At 43.7% G+C, this 20,157-nt stretch overlaps 1 protein-coding gene across 1 annotated transcript in view; it reads left to right on the top strand.

Moving 5' to 3' along the window:
- The first annotated feature begins 3,611 nt into the window (after nucleotides 1–3,611).
- The window catches only part of NOD2 (nucleotide binding oligomerization domain containing 2), an 85,918-nt gene continuing 69,372 nt past the window's right edge, over nucleotides 3,612–20,157 (top strand). Inside the window, 1 exon segment of the mRNA XM_088471951.1 lies at nucleotides 3,612–3,696. The gene's annotated coding sequence lies outside the window, so the exon portion shown is untranslated.

Genomic DNA, 20,157 nt, shown 5'->3' with positions numbered 1-20,157 from the left:
TTACTTACTAACCTGATATCTCTATCACTGTTGATAATTTGACAATCAACCCTACCCCACAAGCTTGTTGTCTAGGTGTCATCCTTGACTCTGTACTGTCCTTTGTTCCCCACATTCGATCTGTTTTCAAATTCTGTTACATGCATATATAAAATATATGCAGAATATGCCCATATCTGGCACAAGACACTGCAAAAACTCTAATTAATGCACTCATTATCTCCCCCATTGATTATTGCAAATTAATGGTCTTCCCCAAAACAGACTTTCACCACTACAACCCATTTTGAATGCAGCTGTAAAGCTGATATTCCTTGCTAAAAGTTAATCATCTGCTGTTTCTTTCTGTCAGTGAGTCCACTGGTTACATGTATTCTACCCAATTCAATATAAAATACATTTACTTACATATAATTACAACCAAATTACACTAACATACATCTCTTTGCTTATCTGAAAATATCTCCCAAACCGACCTCTCTGCTCTGCACAAAATCAGCGTCTCTGTGGAATGCCATCACACACAATAAGACTTTCCTTTAGTCTCCAAACTTGCAAACATTCCCTGAAAACCCATCTTTTCAGGTAAGCTTGTCAAATTCCAAAACCAACCACATAACCATCATAAGCTATCATACCTAATTGCATCCCCTCTATACAGCCCGCACACATAACTTTACATATTTTCTCTACCTTCACTTTGACATTATGGTAACCGTAGGCCAGCATTCCTGTGTGATTGGTTCATACAGCCAGTGGCACAACTAGGGTATTTGGAGTCCAAGGCATGATGAAAAATGGAGCCCCAACTATTTGCTGAAAAAGTGGGGCGTGGCCACTGAAAAATGGGGCATGTCAACATGACACACCACCATTCCTCATCACTCTGGGAACATTCCTTTCCATTCCATATGCACCTAAATACCCTCAGTAGTAGTGCACCTTATGCAATGCCTCTAGTAGTAGTGCCCCTCATACAATGCCCACTGTAGTGCTCCTTATACAGTGCCCCCAGGAGTGCCTTTTATGCAGTGCTCCTTATACAGTGCCCGTTATACAGTGCCCCCAGTATTGCCTTTTCTTCAGTGCTCTTTATGCAGTGCCCCTAGTAGTGCTTTTTATTTATTTATTTTATTTATTTATTACCAGTTATTTATATAAAGCACACATATTCCGCAGCGCTTTACAGAGAATATCTTACCATTCCCATCTGTCCTTGCCCCAGTGGAGCTTACAATCTACAAAATAGCTATTTTTATGCAGGGCCCCCAGTAGTGCTCCTTATTCAGTGCCCCCCATAGTGTCTTTTATGCAGTGCCTCTTATACAGTGCCCCCAGTAGTGCCTTTTTATATTATCTTTTTATTGAAGCAAATAGCACTACAATAAAGAGGATTCAAACGATTCGACAAATAGTCCATTTCTCTTTTTTTTTTTCTTGCTTAACTTAAATAAACTGGAAATCATTTGGGATGCTATCCAACATACATTCAATGAGGAGTTCCATACATTATATCATCACAATCGTTTGATACAAAAAAATTATACATAGATGAAATAATATATACATCCATAAAATTTCCACAGGAAATAGATATGCATGGAAATAGCATTACGTACATATATAAACAAAAATACAAAGAGTATAAATACAAGGATTAAAGCAATAATAGATAAGAAAATAATTTGCTCTCTTCCCTGCCCCCTCAGGACCCGAATCAGTCCTCCTTTCCAGCAAAAAGAAGGAAAGTCACATCACAATTGGGGGATCATTTCAGTAGTGCCTTTAATGGAGTGCCCCCAATAGTGCCCCTTATACAGTGCCTCCAGCAGTGCCTTTTATGCAGTGCCCCCAATAGTGCCCTTTACACAGTGCCTCTAATAATAGTGCCCTGTACACATAAAACACACAGACACATATATAATTATACTTACCCGAATACACCTATCTATATAAGGTCCCACACATGACAGTGCATGTCAGATCACAAACCAAGCATGAAGTCCAAGGAATTGTCTGTAGACCTCCGAGACAGGATTGTCTCGAGGCACAAATCTGGGGAAGGGTACAGAAAAATATCTGCTGCTTTGAAGGCCCCAATGAGCACAGTGGCCTACATCATCCATAAATGGAAGAAGTTCGGAATCACCAGGACTCTTCCTAGAGTTGGCAGCCATCTAAACTGAGCGATTGGGGGAGAAGGGCCCTAGTCAGGGAGGTGACCAAGAACCCGATGGTCACTCTGTCAAAGCTACAGCATTCCTCTGTGGAGAGAGGAGAACCTTCCAGAAGGACAACCATCTGTGCAGCAATCCACCAATCAGGCCTGTATGGTAGAGTGGCCAGTCAGAAGCCACTCCTTAGTAAAAATCACATGGCAGCCCACCTGGAGTTTGCCAAAATGCACCTGAGCTACTCTCAGACCATGAGAAACAAAATTCTCTTGTCTGATGAGACAAAGATTGAACTCTTTGGCATGAATGCTAGGCATTATGTTTGGAGGAAACCAGGCACCGTTCATCACCAGGCCAATACCATCCCCACAGTGAAGCATGGTGGTGGCAGTATCATGCTGTGGGACCCTAATCACACAGCCAATATATCAAAAGAGTGGCTTCAGGACAACTCTGTGAATGTCCTTGAGTTTCCCAGCCAGAGCCCAGACTTGAATCCAATTAAACATCTCTGGAGAGATCTGAAAATGGCTGTGCACCAACGCTTCCCATCCAACCTGATGGAGATTGAAAGGTGCTGCAAAAAGGAATGGGTGAAACTGCCCAAAGATAGGTGTGCCAAGCTTGTGACATCATATTCAAAAACACTTGAGGCTGTAATTGCTACCAAAGGTGCATCAACAAAGTATTCAGCAAAGGCTGTGAACACTTATATACATGTGATTTCTTAGTTTGTTTTTTTTTATTACATTTTCAAAAAACTCAAAAAGACTTTTTACACATTGTCATTATGGGGTATTGTGTGTAGAATGTTGAGGACAAAAATGAATTTATTCCATTATGGAATAAGGCTGTAACATAACAAAATGTGGAAAAAGTGAAGCGCTGTGAATACTTTCCGGATGCACTGAAGATCCTTTAGAGTGAAGCTTAATTTCTCTCATTTTATCAAATACTTTCCTGTATATCTGCCCTGAGAATGCACATAACACCATCCTCAGATAGCATTATGTGTTATGAGAAGTTTCGCTTCTCTCATTTTATTAAAAACAGACTGAAACCAGTGGGGGCTGCAGCACTGTTATTAGAGAAAAGAGAAGGTGGAGAAATTTCTCTGCACTTTTCTTTTTTCTAAATAGTGACAAACTAAATTAAAGATTTTCTCCAGCAAAAATGCCAGCGAAAAGCCTTTATTTTGTTTACTCTGTTTTTTTTCCATAGTAAAATCAGCTTCTTATCTGTAAACACACAGTAGTAGCAGGCACTTCCAGAAACAATTGTGTAATGATGACAATAGGAGGAGGTTGAGTGTAGGGTTGTGAGGTAATGTAAGAAGGAAGTGTATTAATACTGTAGGAGGAGTCTCTGACTCAGGAGAGAGGATGGTGCAGCAATTGCCTGTTATACTGTACAGTGTGCACGCTCCGTGTGCTACATGTCTTTTCTCTCTGGTTCCTTTCTGGTCTAATGTTTTATTGGTGCCCAATATGGGGTTCAAGCTGGATCTTTGTGCAAATTGCTGGTAAGTCATTTTTTGATATATGCTATGTATAGAGATTGCCAATGCCATGATTCGGTGCATGAGAGGATGTTTTTTGTAGTGCTATTACTGTATGTGATGGTATTAGGTGACACCTGTCCTGCTGCTGCCATACTAATATCTGTGCCGACACGACACACTGATGTGGAGGTAACACAAAAAAAAGTTTCTTATTAAATTGTCAATTCTTAAGCGATAGGACTTTATTGTTTTCTAATACACTTTTTTATTTATTTGTTCATGAATCACTTTTGCAACCACGTGTTTAGCGTTTCGTCTTGGACACCACAAAATTGGCAACTGAAAAAAGCAGGATATAAGAGGCTGTTAGTGGCCATAAGGAATGTTATTAAAATGTGTCAAATGGCTGATTTTTGCTCTTTTTATTAATGGTTGAAAAATTATAGCAATCAAGTGTTTTTCAGCTATTTAAAGTTTTTCCAGCATTTTGGGTTTTAGAAAAATGTATGTATAGTAATTTTTCAATGTTTTTATACAAGTTTGTAAAAAGTTGGAATAAACACTCTTAGCTCTCATCTCCACATTCTAACACCCCTCTCCCATCAACACACCTCCACATAATGTACCTGTCCAGCATTATTTACACCTTCACATACCTGTCCAACATTATTTACAGCTTCACATACCAGTCCAGCATTATTTACACCTCCACATACCTGTCCTACATCATTTACACCTCCACATACCTGTCCTACATCATTTACACCTCCACATACCTGTCCTACATCATTTACACCTCCACATACCTGTCCTACATCATTTACACCTCCACATACCTGTCCAGCATTATTTACACCTTCACATACCTGTCCAGCATTATTTACACCTCCACATACCTGTCCTACATCACTTACACCTCCACATACCTGTCCTACATCATTTACACCTCCACATACCTGTCCTACATCATTTACACCTCCACATACCTGTCCAGCATTATTTACACCTCCACATACCTGTCCAGCATTATTTACACCTCCACATACCTGTCCTACATCATTTACACCTCCACATACCTGTCCTACATCATTTACACCTCCACATACCTGTCCAGCATTATTTACACCTCTACATACCTGTCCAGCAATATTTGCACCTCCACATACCTGTCCTACATCATTTACACCTTCACATACCTGTCCAGAATTATTTACACCTCCACATACCTGTCCTACATCATTTACACCTCCACATACCTGTCCAGCATTATTTACACCTCCACATACCTGTCCAGCATTATTTACACCCCCACATACCTGTCCTACATCATTTACACCTCCACATACCTATCCTACATCATTTACACCTCCACATACCTGTCCAGCATTATTTACACCTTCACATACCTGTCCAGCATTATTTACACCTCCACATACCTGTCCTACATCATTTACGCCTCCACATACCTGTCCTACATCATTTACACCTCCGCATATCTGTCCAGCATTATTTACACCTCCACATACCTGTCCTACATAATATACACCTTCACATACCTGTCCAGCATTATTTATGCCTCCACATACCTGTCCTACATAATTTACACCTCCACATACCTGTCCAGCATTATTTAGTCAGATAGACTCTCATTGACTGCTGCAGCACCCACTGCAAGAGCCAGACTTCCGTCCGGCTCCTGCAGTGGGTAATGGGACTGACGTCGTGACGTCAGTCCCATAATGCTGAGTGCGCCAGCCCGGGCGGACTGGCGGGCGGGAGCGGCATCGCGGACAGGAGCAGGAGCAGCGTGGAATCAGGTAAGTATATTTTTATATATATTTATTTATTTTTTAACCTATCTGCACAATGGGGGAGGGGTTGGCTACTACTGGGGGGACCTCTACTGGGGGAGGTGTGGCTACTACTGGGGGTGCCATTGGGAGGACCTCTACTGGGGGGGGCTACTCTACTGGGGACTACTACTTGGGGGGGGGACTACCACTGGAGGCATTCTAAAAGGGGCCTATTGCTACAGGCACTGTACTCGGGGGACCACTACTGGGGGCAATAATAGGAAGGGCCACTACAGGGACCACTGGATAGGGGGGGGGTCACTACTGGGAGCCTGCATCAGGGGGACCACTACTGGGGGCACTGCATGGGAGGGGGGGACACTACTGCTGGGGGCACTATATAAGGGGCTTACTGCTAGGGGCACTGCGGGGACCACTACAGGGGGCACTAGATAGGGGGGATCACTACAGGGTGCCTGCATAAGGGGACCACTACTGGGAAAACTGCATGGGGGGGACTACTGCTGGGGGCACTATATAAAAGGGCACTGCATAGGGGGGGACTACTACTGGGGGCACCATATAAAGGGCACTGCATAAGGGGATACCGCTACTGGGCGCACTGCATTGTGGGGACTGCTACTGGGGGCACTGCATAAGGGGGAACACTACATGGGGCACTGCATTTGGGGGGGCCACTACTGGGGGTACTGAGTAAGGGGAACTAATTGGGGGCTGTATAAGAGGGACCACTACTGGGGATACTGTATAAGGGGCACTACTATGGGCCTGCATGAGAGGGACCACAACTGCATACTGGGGGTACTGTATAAGGGGTACTACTGGGGTTAAGGTACATATGGATAGGAATGTTCAGTTTGAAAATAAAGGGGTGTGTCATGTTGACACGCCCCATTTTGAAGTGACCACGCCCATTTTTTTGTTGCGCGCGCCTTCGCCGCGCGCACATGGGGGGAGGGGGCTCCCTTTTCAAATTTGCCCTGGGCTCCAAATACCCTAGTTACACCACTGTTTACACCTCCACATACCTGTTATACATCATTTATACCTCCACATACCTGTCCCACATCATATACACCTCTACATACCTGTCCCACATCATATACACCTCCACATACCTGTCCCACATAATTTACACCTCCACATACCTGTCACACATTTACACCTCCACACAGGGCTGCCATCAGAAATTGTGGGGCCCGGGACTGAAATAATCCCCCCGCCGGGAAATGTCTGGAAGTAGCCCTAATGGGGGCGAGTCTGTCTGTTGAGGATCGGGGTCTGTGGAGGGGAAGGCAAACTCCCTCATTGAGCAGGGTTGTTAATCCTGTCAATATACAATATATATCAGGACAGGCGGCAATCTTAGGACTTATTCACATCAATAAATCACACTAGAAATGGCTCCGACAACAAATATCAAGCTTTGGATTATAACTGAAAATGTCAGGGTAAAGGAGCCGCTTATAGCGTGATTTATTAAGGTGTTTAGCACCTGGGAATATGTTCCTGTGAGTGACAGTCAAAAAAAATAAATAATAATAAAAAATAAAAAAAAATATATATATATATATTGATATGGCCTCATCCGAACAACACTTCACCCTTACCCTCACCCCTTATATGTTTAATGTTTCTGTCCTCCCTTACCCCCTCCCCTTATAAAATATATTTAATTAGTTTCTCCACCATCACTCCACTCCTTCAATAATATATTTAATGATTTCCGCACTTACACTAAGGGGTGGTCTGGGTTCGGCTCGTTGTCTTCTTAGGGTCCCAAGGTGGTGCGGTGCTGTCATCATTGCCGGAGGAGGGAGGTAGCAGGGACAGCCAGGTGCCGGCGCTGCTACTCATGTATTTGTAAGTTGCCCGGCACCTGAAGGCAGTTAGGCAGGGAAGCAGGGCTGGAGCGTCCTCGCTAGTGCCCTGCTTATGCACATGCTTATATTGGCTAAACGTGGCCCGAACAGAGCTCTGTAGCCCGGCATCCAGTATTTGTATCAGACCAGGCAGTGAGAGACAGCCTGTGTCTGTTGCAGCATGGCAGACAACTGATGGGCCCGGCAAAGAGGGAAGGTGTAGGAGCAGGTGGCAGGCGGTGGGCCCTTCCCTCACTGTCTGATTGTTCGGGCCCGGGACTCCAGTTCCTGCAGTCCCCCCCCTGATGGTGGCCCTTCATCCACATACCTGTAATACATCATTTATAACTGTGCCACATCATTTACACTTCCACATACCTTTCCCACATAATTCACAGCTCCACATACCAGTCCCACATAATTTACACCTCTCCATACCTGTTCCACATCATTTCCACCTCCACAAACCTGTGCCACATCATTTACACCTCCACATACCTGTCCCACATCATTTACACCTCCACATACTGTACCTGCCCCACATAATTCACACCTACACATACCCTTCCCACATCATTACACCTCCATATACTTGTCCCGCATCATTTACATCTCCACATACCCGTCCCACATCATTTACACCTCCACATACCTGCCTCACATCATTTACACCTCCACATACCTGTTCTACATCATTTACACATCCACATACCTGTCCTACATCATTTACACCTCCACATACCTGTCCTACATCATTTACACCTCCACATACCTTTCCCACATCATTTACACCTCCCCATACCTGTCCCACATTATTTACACCTCCACATGCCTGTCATACATAATTTATACCTCCCCATGCCTGTCCCACATTATTTACACCTCCACATACCTGTCCCACATCATTTACACCTCCACATATATATCCAACATCATTTACACCTCCACACTCCTGTCTCACATCATTTACACCTCCACATACCTGTCCTACATCATTTACACCTCCACATAGCGGTCCCACATCATTTACACCTCCACATAGTGGTCCCACATCATTTACACCTCCACATACCTGTCCTACATCATTTACACCTCCACATAGCGGTCTCACATCATTTACATCTCCACATACCTGCCTCACATCATTTACACCTCCACGTACCTGTCCTACATCATTTACACCTCCACATACCTATACTACATCATTTACACCTCCATATACCTGTCCCACATCATTTACACCTCCACATACCTATACTACATCATTTACACCTCCACATGCCTATACTACATCATTTACACCTCCATATACCTGTCCCACATCATTTACACCTCCAAATACCTATCCTATATAATTTACACCTCTTCATACCTGTCCTTTCTAGAGAAATTTACCTGAAAACTGACATGTATTTATTGGACAAACTATGATATTTAAACCCCTCCAACTGTATGATTATTCATTTTGAGGGTCTTGCCCCATATCTTTTCACTTCTAACATTGTCTCCTTTAGAATGTACTTTCCACCCCGTAAAAATCTCCTTATTTATTTTGCTTAATAATAATAACAGCTATCTGTCTTGTGCACACACACTTACCACCACTTTACTTTCACCAGCATTTCTGCAAACTTACAGCACTGTCTGCATCTCATAAAGGGTTCTATTTATTAACATTATTTTGACTAAAATAAAGTGAAAAAGGGTGTTTTCACACCCTTTTCACATTATTTTAGTATCACCTATAGTTATTAGGGTTAGGGTTAGGCACCCCCGGGGGAGGTTAGGGATAGGCACCCTCCCAGGGGACCTAGGTTTAGGCAGCGGGGAAGGGGGGTTTAGGTTTAGGCACTTAGAGGGGGGATTAGGGTTAGGTACTGGGGAGTAGGTTAGGGTTAGGCACCCCTAAGGGAGGGTTAGGGTTAGGGGGTAGAGTTAGGTTAGCTAATACTTACCTGAGGACGATCGGGATTTCCACTGCTGCCGGGATGCTGGTGTTGGGATTCCAACCGCCGGACATCCGTCCAGCGGTAAATCATACCGATTCCCTCTGCATCCCTCCCCCACTGCTCCCATTACTTCATTTTCATTCACTTCTTCCCCACCATGGTCTTGCTAGCCACCCATTAACACATGCTTCCTCCCTTCTCTTCCTGTCTCCTCTCCTCTCCTTATCTACCTCACACAAAACACACTCCCTGCCCTCCACCTGCAGTTACCCTTCCTAGCCTAGGAGTCTGCACCATCACTACACTCACTTCATCACTTTCCTCCAAATTAATCTCACTTCCACACTACAGCAACCCTGATAAGCTCATCCACATCTCTCCCGCAAACTCGGTCCTCCTCTCCTGTGTCCCCTGGATTGCCAGATCTGTCTGTAACAGACTGGTCTCCACCCACAAACTTTCATCTCCAACTTCTACAATATCCTAGCTTTCACCAAAACTTGGATTAGCCACATTGAGGCTATCAACACCATATCTTTATCCTCCCTGCCATATTCACTTCTCTTCCCTTTTCTCTCTCTCCTGTCTTGAACTAGCCACTTTCCTATACAATGCCCTATACAATGCCTCACAGATACACACCTTAACCCTGGCATTTCAAATGCACCAGATACCTGCAAAAGTGTTCACGAACTGCTAAGCGAAAGTGGAGGAAATCACAAAGCAGACTTCTTCCATTTCAAATTTATGCTCTCATCCTATAGTGCTGCCCTCTCCCTCTCTAAACAGTCATATTTCAAGAACCTCATCTCCTCCCAGTCTTCAAACCCCCAGCGTCTCTTTGCCACTTTCAACTCCCTCCTCTGCTCACCCCCTCTTTGCCATTATCTGCCCTTGACTTTGCCACCTACTTTAAATTTAAAATTAATTCCATACGTCAGGACATTGCATTCCACCAGACCCTCAGCACTCCATCCCTTCCTTTCCCAGACCACCCTTCCCCATTCATCTTACCAACTCTGAGATCTTTCTTCCTTGTATCTGGAGAGGAAGTCATGGCCCTCATATGGTCATCCCTCACTTCCACCTCCCCCCTTGACCCTATCCCTTTCCACCACCTTCACTACCTTTCTTCTTCTGCCTGTTCCCATCATTTCAATCTCTAACTCTTATCAGGCACTGTTCTTTCTGCATTCAAGCATGCATTTGTCTCACGATTCTTAAAAAACCTACCCTTGATCCTAACACTCTCTCCAACTATGGACCCATTTCTCACCTTACCGCCTTTCTTTCCTCCCACTCCTTTCTTGACCCATTTCAGTCTGGCTTCCATCCTCTCCGCTCCACTGAAACTGCCCTCACGAAAGTCAGCAACCCAAGGACCACTACTCTATGCTCATTCTCCTTGATCTCTCTGCTGTTTTTAACACTGTGGACCACCCTCTCCTCCTGCAAGTCCTTCACTCCCTTGGTCTATGATGTGATACTGCCCTCTCTGACTGTTCCTTCTCTGTCTCCTCTCATGACTCCTTTTCCCATTTCCACAAATGGTAGGTGTCCCCCTAGGGTTTGTTCTTGGATTGCTCCTCTTCTTGTGCAGAAATATTATCCTTATATCATATCACAATGAATGCAGTTTGAGGTAGCGTTCCTCACTTACACTATTAAAATGCGAGTGGAGCATATAGCTGTTTCTTTAGAAAGAATGAGTGTTGGTGCGTACCTGTACTCATGGTGTAAAACAATGTGATCAAATGTGTAAAGGTATCTTTTAGTCCAGGTGAACAAACTGCTATAATGAAACTTATAATAGCAGGTATTTATTTAAATGATATGTAAAGTAACACAATAAAAAATGAAGATAAATGAAAATTAAAAAAAAAACGATAACATTGTAAAGGAGGACAAATATATAGCACTGGAAATAGGTGTGTCACAAAACAGCACACGTCTGGTTACTGTACTGCTAAAACTTTGGAAGAGGTTGGTCAAATTTTCCAAAAATTAAGAAAAGAGACATACCTTATTCCAATGCAAGGACCCCCCAAACAGTACCACCTTTCATCAAACGCGTTTCGAGATTAGGCTCTCTTTATCAAGGCCTGATAGCAATCCGTTTGATCAAAGAGGTATATTTACTAAAGTGAGAGTTTTTAGAATTGGAGATGTTGCCCATAGCAACCAATGAGAATCTACTTAACATTCAACTAGCACCTTCTAGAAGATAACTAAAATCTGATTGGTTGCTATGGGCAACATCTCCACTTCTAAAAACTCTCACCTTAGTAAATTTACTCCAAAGTCTCTTTGATTTTGTGAATCATCCCCACCCTCCCTGCCCAGATTCTTGTTGCTGCTTTTTTGTATGTCGTTGGCTATTTAAATTTCAGCTGGAGAGGGTGTCCTGATCACTCCCCCGGCAGGCTGCAGACTCCTCCCCTTGCTCTCGTTACTAATGTAACAGATGATTATCGGAGACGCTGTCCCAATGTGAGTATGATAATAAATTGACCTGGTCCGGTCATTTATCTCTTATCACTGAATATAGTGGCAATAAGAGATTTTACATAAATAGACCACTGTGTGTTGCGGGTGAAAATAAATTTTACTATTACTGCCTGCTGCATTCAACAGACCTCACCATGGGTGGCTATTTTTTTCTAGAATTCCACATATTTTGAATTTTTAAGTAAGTGAACATTTTTTTGCGGCCCCTTCACCGTCTAACCCTAACCCTCCTTTTCTGCACCCTAACTCTAACCCTCCCCATCCGCACCCTAACACTCCTAGTTAGTGCCTAAACCTAACCATCCCCCTTAGTGCCTAACCTTAACCTTTCCCCCTTAGTGCCTAACCCTAACCCCCCCCCAGTGGTGCCTATCCCTAACCCCCCCTGTCTGCCGCCTAACCCTATCCTCCCCCCTCCTGCAGCCTAACCCTAACTCCCAGGGTACCTAAACCTAACCCTCCCCCACCTCGGCTAACAGCTAAGGGCGCTCGCTATACTTATGATCGGGATGCCGACTGTTGTGATCCTGGCGTCGGCATCTCCACTTATGTCCGGATTCCGGCGCCGGTCTTCTGTCTGCGGTTCTGGATTCCAGCGCCGGGATGTTGTCAGCCTACATCCAGATGATAGGTAATGTAACTACATCCCCCAAATTATATCTACAGTCTGAAGTGTGCTGGCCTCTACGTGTGCTTCTGTACCTCTCAGCATTTTTTTTCTGCAGAATAAACAAGCTTACACATACTGTACATACTTGTTTATTTTGCTACAGAGGGAATTATGTTTGATTTGTAAGTATTTGTGATAATTGTTCCTGGTACTTGCACACCTGTGCTATAGTAGAAGTGTCAGAGGAGAATGGCAAAAATATTCAGAATAAGTAATTTTTTGCTTTTTATGTAGAGTGAGTCCAAGCTATTGTGTCCGCAGACTGGAGGCATGGTCCTTTACTATGAATAGCACATCAGCACAGTCAAAAAGTCAAGGATACTATAATCTCTATATTCACAGCTGTCCAATGGGCAGGAACCACAGTTTGAAGGAGACAAACCCAGGTGCTAAACAAGTGCCCATTTGTACCCTGGGCATATTTTTGTGGATTTTCAGTGGAGTGTTTTACAGAAGTGCCTCATGCTTAGGATTAATCACGCCGGTGTTGCATGCTTCATAAAATGCAACATTAGAAACCACGGGTCATTCTGAAATGCCATAAATTCACACAATTATGAATTAATTATGCATTTGATTCAACTCTGAGCTGTAATTTGCATTACAACACATGGGAACTGCTGGGATGATTGGTGAATCATACACAGTTACTGAAAAACAAAAAAGTCATTCATATTGTACTTTAACAACTTTCATTCTGGTTATCTAGAAATAAGTTTTGTATGTATAGTAACATAAGTCTAATGTATGTTGATTCACAATCTAAACAGTAATACTGTACATTTTTGAGCTCCCGTGTCTTTTGTCTTCTTAACCAAATCACATTTACAAACAAAACTTACGTGAGCAATAGACATATTAAGGTTTGCATTATCTTGGCCCCCACCCCTGCTGTAAAATGCTACAAATCATGGAATTGAACAGTGGGGGAGGAGATGTGATGAAACGATTGCCCTGCACCTCGGATATAGTTGCCCTCTGGGGGGGCTTTTGGAAAGTCATTAAGTATGTTTTATCCTTTGAAAATGGGTTACTGATATTAGACATGTAGTTTTTTAATTTTGTTTTCTGTACCGTTTGGAGAAACAGAAGCGAATAAGTATTTTAGAACTTTTCAACGTCTGAAAGTATGTGATGGACTGAGCTTTGTTAATGCTGTGAATCAAAAGGGTTTAGTCACAAAGAAGGGGGTTAGATGTTGTCACAAATTTGTATTATAGTGTCTGGTGGCTTAGACTCCTTCCCAAGCAGATGACTTCATCCTCATTAGTCTCTCTGCTGTTGCAGCGCTTTCTCTATGGTTGGGTGCATGGCATTATTAGAAAACAGCCGTACAATTACTGACATCACTCTGGTGCCAGTTTATGAATTTGGAATCCTATTTAAAGCCTGCTCTGTGCACCATCTGGTGCCAAAGAATTCAGGGCCATATCTTGCACCAGCTTTCCATAAGTTCTGCCTTATTGCTCTGTGTACCAGACCCTGCTTGCTTGAACTTTTATGAATCTGAGCCTGGGACAGTAACAACTGCTTGTTTAACTGTAGTAACTGGTAGGGTTTATGATAGTTGTATTGTGACCCTTGTCCCATACTCACCTGCTGATGTAATCTTTGCAGACAATTTTGTTGTTAGAACAAGACTATCTTATGCTAAGATGTTGTTGTTTAACTCTATGTACAGTAAAAATGTCAGTAATGTGATTCACAAAACCCCATGGCCTTGGAATATTTCAGAAAGGTAAACACTAGGGATGAGCGGGTTCGGATTTTCGAGATCCGAACCCCCTGATCTGAGCCAGGAACCTGGTCCGGCTCGGGTTTTCCCGCCAGACTCGATTCCCGGAACGTGGCAAAACATCATCATCCTAGTGTTGGATTCTCGCAAGAACCGGACTTTGAACATTTTGCACTTCCAGCCCCGCCATCTTCACTCCAGTCCTGGAGAGGATAGTGATAGGACGTGTCTCAATCTCTAGTGTCTGTGGGAAAGTGGCGCGGTGACCTGCTCTGCTGTATCAGTGTGGGGGTACCTGCTCTGCTGTATAAGTCCAGTCCAGTGGTGCTGTGCTGCTATATCAGTCTGGGGGTGACCTGCTCTGCTGTATAAGTCCAGTCCAGTGGTGCTGTGCTGCTATATCAGTCTGGGGGTGACCTGCTCTGCTGTATAAGTCCAGTCCAGTGGTGCTGTGCTGCTATATCAGTCTGGGGGTGACCTGCTCTGCTGTATAAGTCCAGTCCAGTGGTGCTGTGCTGCTGTATTAGTCTGGGGGTGACCTGCTCTGCTGTATCAGTCCAGTCCAGTGGTGCTGTGCTGCTGTATTAGTCGGGGGGTGACCTGCTCTGCTGTATCAGTCCAGTTCAGTGGTGCTGTGCAGCTATATCACTCTGGAGGTGACCTGCTCTGCTGTATCAGTCCAGTCCAGTGGTGCTGTGCAGCTATATCAGTCTGGGGGTGACCTGCTCTGCTGTATCAGTCCAGTCCAGTGGTGCTGTGCTGCTGTATCAGTCTGGGGGTGACCTGCTCTGCTGTATCAGACCAATCCAGTGGTGCTGTGCTGCTGTATCAGTCTGGGGGTGACCTGCTCTGCTGTATCAGTCCAATCCAGTGGTGCTGTGCTGCTGTATCAGTCTGGGGGTGACCTGCTCTGCTGTATCAGTCCAATCCAGTGGTGCTGTGCTGCTGTATTAGTCTGGGGGTGACCTGCTCTGCTGTATCAGTCCAGTCCAGTGGTGCTGTCCTGTGTTGTGTATTCACTCCAGTCTACAAATAAAAAGGGGTGATTTAATTCGTCCAAATCATTTTTACAGGGGCTGCCCTGTGTGGTGTACTGGTATGTTGCCCTGTGCTGTGTTTTCACTCCAGTCTCAAAATAAAAAGGGGTTATTTAATTAATCCAAATAATTTTTACAGGGGCTGCTCTGTGTGGTGTAGGTGTACGCTGCCCTGTGCTGTGTATTCACTCCAGTCTCCAAATAAAAAGGGGTGATTTAATAATGCATTCCATAAAAATAATGGAGGACAAAAATTTGGAGGATAAAATAGGGAAAGATGAAGAACCACTTCCTCCTAGTGCTGAAGCTGCTGCCACTAGTCATGACATAGATGATGAAATGTCATCAACGTCGTATGCCAAGGCCGATGTCCAATGTCATAGTAGAGGGCATGTAAAATCCAAAAAGCCAAAGTTCAATAAAATAAATTTAAATCGTCTGAGTAGAAATGTAAACTTGCCAATATGCCATTTACAACACGGAGTGGCAAGGAACGGCTAAAGCCCTGGCCTATGTTCATGATTAGTGGTTCAGCTTCACATGGCGATTCTCCCACTAAAAAAATTAAAAGAGTTAAGCTGGCAAAAGCACAGCAAAGAACTGTGCGTTCTATGAAGATATCACAAATCCCCAAGGAGAGTCCAAGCGTGTTTGCTGTTGTGATGCCTGACCTTCCCAACACTGGACAGGAAGAGGTGGCTCCTTCCATCATTTGCATGTCCTCTGCAAGGGAAGGAGCACCCATAGTTCAAATTGAAGATGTCACTGTTGAAGTACAACAGGATGAGGATATTGGTGTAGCTGGCGTTGAGGAGGAAGTTGATGAGGAGAATTCTGATGGTGATGTGGTTTGTTTAAATCAGGCACCGGGGGAGACAGTTGTTGTCCGTGGGATGAAGAAGCACATCGTCATGCCTGGGCAGAAGACCAAAAAATCCATCTCTTTGGTCTGGAAATATTTTTATCCAAATCCGGACAACAACTATCTTGCTATATGTAGCTTATGTAAAGTTTTAATAAGTATGGGGTCAGGAAGTTTACCACCTAGGAACATTCTCCCTTATACGTCACCTGCAGAACGTTCATAAAAAGTCACTGTCAAGTTCAGAAACTGTGGCTAAAACCATAGGCAGTCCAGGGACACCTAAATCCCTTTGTCCTGTTGTATCCAAGCACCTGCAAACCACACCAGCATCTCCCTCCTCATCAATTTCCTCCTCAATCAGGATCGGAAGTAGTCCTGCAGGCCATGTCACTGGCATGAGTGACTCCTCTCCTATCCAGGATTCCTCCGGAGGATTCTGCATTGCTACACCTACTGCTGCCACTGCTGCTGCTGTTGCTGGGAGTCGTTCATCATCCCAGAGAGGAAATTGGAACACCAATACTTCTTTTACTAAGCAATTGACCATCCAACAGTCCTTTGCGAGGAGGATGAAGTATGACAGCAATCATCCTGTTGCAAAGCAGATAACTGAGGCCTCGACAGCTATGTTGGTGTTAGACATGCGTTCGGTATCCACAATTAGTGCAGTGTGATTTAGACAATCAATGGAGGTAGTGTGTCTCCGGTACCAAATCCCATCTAGATTCCACTTGACTAGGCAGGAGATACCGTGAATGTACAGAGACGTCAGAAAAAATGTCCTCAGTGTCCCAAAAAATGTGGTTATACCCAATGTGAACTTAACCACGGACATGTGGACAAGTGGAACAGGGCAGACTAAGGACTATATAACTGTGATAGCCCACTGAGTAGATGTATCACCTTATGCAGCAACAACAGCAGTGTCACCAGTAGCAGCATCTCAGAAATGCCGGCTCGTTCCAAGGTAGGCTACACTGTGTCTCACCGGTTTCAGTAAGAGGGACACCGCCGACAACCTCTTAGAGAAATTGAGGGAAATCAATGGTTTACCCCAGTTAGACTCTCCTGGGGATTTGTTATATCTTACAACTCCACCAATATTGTGCGGGCATTACATCTGGGCAAATTCCAGCACGTCCCATGTTTTACTCACACAATAAATTTGGTGGTGCAGAATTTTTTTAAAAACGACAGGGCCGTGCAGAAGATACTTTTGGGGGCCCAAAAAATTTCTGGCCACTTTTGCCATTCAGCGACTGCGTGCCAAAGACTGGAGCGCAAGCAAACACATGAACCTGCCCTGCCATCACCTGAAGCAAGAAGTTGTAATGTGGTGGAACTCAACCCTCTATACGCTTCAGAGGATGGAGGAGCAGCAAAAGGCCATTCAAGCCTATACAGCCACCTATGACATAGGCAAAGGAGGGGGTATGCAACTGACTCAAGTGCAGTGGAGAATGATTTTCGTGTTGTGCAAGGTTCTCCAGCCCTTCGAACATGTCACAAGTGAAGTCAGTTCAGACACTGCCAGCTTGAGTCAGGTCATTCCCCTCATCAGGCTTTTGCAGAAGCAGCTGGAGAAAGTGAAGGATGAGCTAAAACAGAGCGATTCAGCTCGGCATGTGGGACTTGTGGATGAAGCCCTTCATTCACTTTGCCAGGATTCGAGGGTGGTCAGTCTGTTGAAATCAGACCACTACATTTTGGCCACCGTGCTCGATCCTAGGTTTAAAGCCTACGTTGTGTCTCTCTTTCAGTCCGACACAAGCCTGCAGAGGTGCAAAGACCTGCTGGTGAGAACACTGTCAGCTGAAGCGGAACGTGACACATCAACAGCTCTTTCTTCATTTTCTCCCGCAACTGGGGCTGCCAGGAAACAACTTAGATATCCTAACCAACACGCTGGTGGTGATGCAGGGCAGACAGGACCAAGTACAGACATCTGGTCCAGACTGAAGGACCTGTTAACAATTTTTGACATGTCTACTGTCTCTGCATATAATGCTGACACCATTAAAAGAATGGTGGAGGATTACATCGGTGACAACATCCAAGTAGGCATGTCAGACAGTCCGTACCTGTACTGGCAGGAAAAAGAGGCAATTTGGAGGCCCCAGTACTAACTGGCTCTAGTTGCCCCTCCAGTGTGTACTTGAAAGAGTGTTTAGTGCAGCCGGGAACCTTGTCAGCGAAAGGCGTAGGAGGTTGCTTCCACAAAATGTGGAGAAGATGTTGTTCATCAAAATGAATTATCAATTCTTCCAGGAAGACCAGCCTCCAGAAAGTACAGAGGGACCTGTGGTGGTGGATTCCAGTTGGGACGAATTAATACTCTGTGAGGATGAGGATGTTCACAACACTGAAAAGGGTGAGGAATCGGTGGATGAGGATGACATCTTGCCTCTGTAGAGCCAGTTTGTGCAGGGACAGATTAATTGCCAGCTTGTTTTGTGGGGGCCCAAATGAACCAATAATTTCTGCAACAGTTGTGTGGCAGACCCTGGCGCTGAAATGATTGGTTTGTTAAAGTGTGCATGTCCTGTTTATACAACATAATCCAAGGACAATTCCATCTTGCACCTCTTTTTTTCTTTGCATTATGTAATCTTTGGGGCCTAGTTTTTCTAACTGTCATCCTGTCTGCCACTGCAGTGCCACTCCTAGATGGGCCACGTGTTTGTGCCGCCCACTTGTGTCGCTTAGCATAGTCATTCTGCTACCTTGGTGCAACCTTTTGTCCTAAAAACAATATTGTGAGGTGTGAGGTGTTCAGAATAGACTGGAAATTAGTGGAAATTACTGTTATTGAGGTTAATAATAGCGTAGGAACAAAAAAAACAAATTCTGTGATTTTAACTGTTTTATGCTTTTTTTCCCAAAAAAAACACAAAGAAAGAAAGAAAGATCCAGATCCAAAACCAAAACACAAAAAACGAAAAGTGGCCGGTGCACATCCCTTGTAAATACCCCAATTAATATGTATTATTCACAATTGAGGCAACACTGCTCCTATTGCTAATAAAAGTACAATATTAATGTATGTATTCTTGGGAGATTCCGCCCCTAATCTCAATGGTATAAAAGGTTTTAAGATGTGACACATGTTGGCCTTTGTGACTTGATCCAACACAGATGGAGTCCAGTATTTCTCCAATCTGAGTGTCTATCTTAGAGAGAAGAGGCTCCCCAGAGACCATTCTTGAACCTACAGCTGAATATAACTGATTATGAGCCGAGTATCTTTTTTATATCTTCTGCGTATATAAACCTTATATATATATATATATATCTATTATACGTTGATATATATTGATTATCAATAAACTGCTGTTCATTTATATAATCTTATAAACCTGATTATGTGTGTCTTTATTCAATTACGTTATATATTAACTGATAGAAGATAGGAACCCAGTTTTGACAAAGTTTCAACATTTTACAGGTTGAGTTTCCCATATCCAAAATGCTTGGGACCAGGGGTAATTTGGATATTGGAATATTCCGTATTTTGGAATATTTGCATACCATTATGAAATATCTTGGGAATAGGACCCAAATTTAAACACAGAATGCATTTATGTATTATATACACCTTATACACACAGCCTGCAGATAGTCTTATACAATATTTACAATAATTTTGTGGCTCAAACACAATTTGTGTACCTACCGTAAAATTAATTTGTTTCATATACACCTTATACATAATGCCTGAAGTTAATTTTATACCATATGTTAATACATCTGTGCCTTAAATAAAGTTTGTGTACATTAAACCATCAAAAAGCAAATGTGTCACTATCTCAGTCATGCTAAAAATATTTCGGAATATTTGGATATGGAAGACTCAAGCTGTACAACTGTATACATATCTGAGCCAGTGACCCTGACCTCTGCCTACTAAACCATTTACAAATCCGTTCTTAATTTTAGTAATACGATTTGGTACCTCACCAAATTACTATCTAATGTCCCAGGCCCAGCTAGTCATGTTATGACGGGGGGAACACACTACACGATATGCTCCATGAGCGATATC

This window comes from Taudactylus pleione, unplaced genomic scaffold, assembly GCF_031769625.1.
Source record: "Taudactylus pleione unplaced genomic scaffold, aTauple2 ptg000117l, whole genome shotgun sequence".
Lineage (NCBI taxonomy): Eukaryota > Metazoa > Chordata > Amphibia > Anura > Myobatrachidae > Taudactylus > Taudactylus pleione.
Note: the sequence above shows the minus strand (reverse complement) of the source record. Positions and strands in the feature narration are given on the sequence as shown.